At 37.7% G+C, this 4,150-nt stretch overlaps 1 pseudogene; it reads left to right on the top strand.

Moving 5' to 3' along the window:
* The first annotated feature begins 3,396 nt into the window (after positions 1-3,396).
* On the top strand, positions 3,397-3,878 carry LOC103072026 (60S ribosomal protein L23a pseudogene; annotated as a pseudogene).
* The last annotated feature ends 272 nt before the right edge of the window (positions 3,879-4,150 follow it).

Below are 4,150 nucleotides of genomic sequence, written 5' to 3'. Positions count from 1 at the left end.
GGAGACGATAGCAAAGATCAATAAAACTAAAAGCTGGTTCTTTGAGAAGATAAACAAAATTGATAAACCATTATCCAGACTCATCAAGAAAAAAAAGGGAGAAAACTCAAATCTATAGAATTAGAAATGAAAAAGGAGAAGTAACAACTGACACTGCAGAAATACAAAGGATGATTAGAGATTACTGCAAGCAACTATATGCCAATAATATGGAAAACCTGGAAGAAATGGACAAATTCTTAGAAATGCACAACCTTCCAAGACTGAACCAGGAAGAAATAGAAAATATGAACAGACCAATCACAAGCACTGAAATTGAAACTGTGATTTAAAATCTTCCAACAAACAAAAGCCAAGGACTAGATGGCTACACAGGAGAATTCTATCAAACATTTACAGAAGAGCTAACACCTATCCTTCTCAAATTCTTCTAAAATATAGCAGAGGGAGGAACAGTCCCAAAGTCATTCTACAAGGCCACCATCACTCTGATAGCAAAACCAGACAAAGATGTCACGAAGAAAAAAAACTACAGGCCAATATCACTGATGAACATAGATGCAAAAATCCTCAACAAAATACTAGCAAACAGAATCCAACAGCATATTAAAAGAATCATACACTATGATCAAGTGGGGTTTATTCCAGGAATGCAAGGATTCTTCAATATATGCAAATCAATCAACGTGATACACCATAATAACAAATTGAAGGAGAAAAACCATATGATCATCTCAATAGATGCAGAGAAAGCTTTTGACAACATTCAACACCCATTTATGATAAAAACCCTCCAGAAAGTAGGCATAGAGGGAACTTTCATCAACATAATAAAGGCCATATAGGACAAACCCACAGCCAACATCATCCTCAATGGTGAAAAACTGAACACATTTCCACTAAGATCAGGAACAAGACAAAGCTGCCCACTCTCACCACTATTATTCAACATAGTTTTGGAAGTTTTAGCCACAGCAATCACAGAAGAAAAAGAAATAAAAGGAATCCAAATTGGAAAAGAAAAAGTAAAGCTGTCACTGTTTGCACATGACCTGATACTATATACATAGAAACCTAAAGATGCTACCAGAAAACTATTAGAGCTAATCAATGAATTTGGTAAAGTAGCAGGATTCAAATTTAATGCACAGAAATCTCTTGCATTCCTATACACTAATGATGAAAAATATGAAAGAGAAATTAAGGAAACTCTCCCATTTACCACAGCAACAGAAAGAATAAAATATCTAGGAATAAACCTACCTAAGGAGACAAAAGATCTGTATGCAGAAAATTATAAGACACTGATGAAAGAAATTAAAGGTGATACAAAAAGATGGAGAGATATACCATGTTCTTGGGTTGGAAGAATCAACATTGTGAAAATGACTGTACTACCCAAAGCAATCTACAGATTCAGTGCAATCCCTATCAAACTACCACTGGCATTTTTCACAGAACTAGAACAAAAAATTTCACAATTTGTATGGAAACACAAAAGACCCTGAATAGCCAAAGCAATCTTGAGAAAGGAAAACGGAGCTGGAGGAATCAGGCTCCCTGACTTCAGATTATACTACAAAGCTACAGTAATCAAGACAGTATGGTACTGGCACAAAAACAGAAATATAGATCAATGGAACAGGATAGAAAGCCCAGAGATAAACCCACACACATATGGTCACCTTATTTTTGATAAAGGAGGCAAGAATATACAGCGGAGAAAAGACAGCCTCTTCAATAAGTGGTTCTGGGAAAACTGGACAGCTACACGTAAAAGAATGAAATTAGAACAGTCCCTAACATTATACACAAAAATAAACTCAAAATGGATTAAAGACCTAAATGTAAGGCCAGACAGTGTAAAACTCTTAGAGGAAAACATAGGCAGAACACTCTTGGACAGCAAGATCCTTTTCTTAGAGAAATGGAAATAAAAACAAAAATAAACAAGTGGGACCTAATGAAACTTCAAAGCTTTTGCACAGCAAAGGAAACGATAAATAAGACAAAAAGACAACCCTCAGAATGGGAGAAAGTATTTACAAATGAAGCAACTGACAAAGGAATAATCTCCAAAATTTACAAGCAGCTCACGCAGCTCAACATCAATTAAACAAACAACCCAATCCAAAAATGGGCAGACGACCTAAACAGACATTTCTCCAAAGAAGATATACAGATTGCCAACCAACACATGAAAGAATGCTCAACATCATTAATCATTAGAGAAATGCAAATCAAAGCTACAATGAGATATCATCTCACACTGGTCAGAATGGCCATCATCAAAAAATCTAGAAACAATAAAGGCTGGTCTGAGGGTGTGGAGAAAAGGGACCCCTCTTGCACTGTTGGTGGGAATGTAAATTGATACAGCCACTATGGAGAACAATATGGAGGTTCCTTAAAAAACTAAAAAGGGAACTGCCATACGACCCAGCAATCCCACTACTGGGCATATACCCTGAGAAAACCATAATTCAAAAAGAGTCATGTACCACAATGTTCATTGCAGCTCTATTTACAATAGCCAGGACATGGAAGCAACCTAAGTGTCCATCCACAGATGAATGGATAAAGAAGATGTGGCACATATATACAATGGAATATTACTCAGCCATAAAAAGAAAAGAAATGAAATTTAGTTATTTGTAGTGAGGTGGATGGACCTAGAGTCCGTCATACAGAGTGAAGTAAGTCAGAAAGAGAAAAACAGAAAGAAAAACTGTATGCTAACACATATATATGGAATCATAAAAATAAAGAATAAAAGTTTCTGAAGAACCTAGGGGCAGGACAGGAATAAAGATGCAGATGTAGAGAATGGACTTGAGGACACGGGGAGGGGAAGGGTAAGCTGGGACGAAGTGAGAGAGTGGCATGGACATATATACACTACCAAACATAAAATAGATAGCTGGTGGGAAGCAGCCGCATAGCACATGGAGATCAGCTCAGTGCTTTGTGACCACCTAGAGGGGTGGGATAGGGAGGGTGGGAGGGAGGGAGACGCAAAAGGATAGAGATAAGGGGACATATGTATATGTATAACTGATTCACTTTATTATAAAGCAGAAACTAACACACCATTGTAAAGCAATTATACTCCAACAAAGCTGTTAAAATATATATATATATATATATATATAATATATACACACAGAATGCATATGTATGTACACATACTACTATATATAAAGTAGGTAAACAACAAGGACCCACTGTATACCACAGAGAACTATACTCAATATCTTGTAATAACCTATAATGGAAAAGAGTCTGACCGAATCACTTTGCTGTATACTTGAAACTAACACAACATTGTAAATTAACTATACTTCAATAAAAATTAATTAAATAAGTAAACAGATAAAAAATAAGTGACCCCTTTTCACAAAGATGGCGCCGAAGGCGAAGGAGGAAGCCCCTGCTCCTCTGAAAGCCAAAGCCAAAGCAAAGGCTTTGAAGGCCAAGAAAGCAGTGTTGAAAGGCGGCGTCCATGGCCATGAAAAAAAAAGGAGATCCGGACGTCACACATCTTCGGACGGCGCAAAGCACTGCGGCTCAGGAGGCAGCCCAAATATCCTCAGAAGAGCGCCCCTAGGAGAAACGAGCTTGACCACTATGCCATCACCAAGTTCCCCCTCACCACCGAGTAAGCCAAGAAGAAAATAGAAGACAACAGCACACCGGTGTTCATTGTGGATGTCAAGGCCAACCAACAGCAAACTGAATAGGCTGTGAGGAAGCTCTATGACATTGACATGGCCAGAGTCAACACGCTGATCAGGCCTGATGGAGAGAAGAAGGCATATGTTCCACTGGCTCCTGAGTATGATGCTTAGGATGTTGCCAGCAAAATTGGGGTCATCTAAACTGAGTCCAGCTGGCTAATTCTAAACATAAAAGTTTTTGCTATAAAATAATAAATAAAAAATAAAAGTAAGTGAAAAATGGAGGAGTAGGGATAAAAGAGACTCTTAATTAAAGCATCTATATAATTTATTGTCCTAACTGGAACATGTCAGGAATGAAAGGGAACAGTATTAATAATTTTAACTGCTACAGGCCTAAGGCAGTGCTGTGCTGGGCAGTCCTGGATGTATGGTCCCTCTATTTTAACCAGCAGGTTTCAAAAATCAGACTA

Source organism: Lipotes vexillifer, unplaced genomic scaffold, assembly GCF_000442215.2.
Source record: "Lipotes vexillifer unplaced genomic scaffold, Lipotes_vexillifer_v1.1 scaffold1274, whole genome shotgun sequence".
Classification (NCBI taxonomy): Eukaryota; Metazoa; Chordata; class Mammalia; order Artiodactyla; family Lipotidae; genus Lipotes; species Lipotes vexillifer.
Note: the sequence above shows the minus strand (reverse complement) of the source record. Positions and strands in the feature narration are given on the sequence as shown.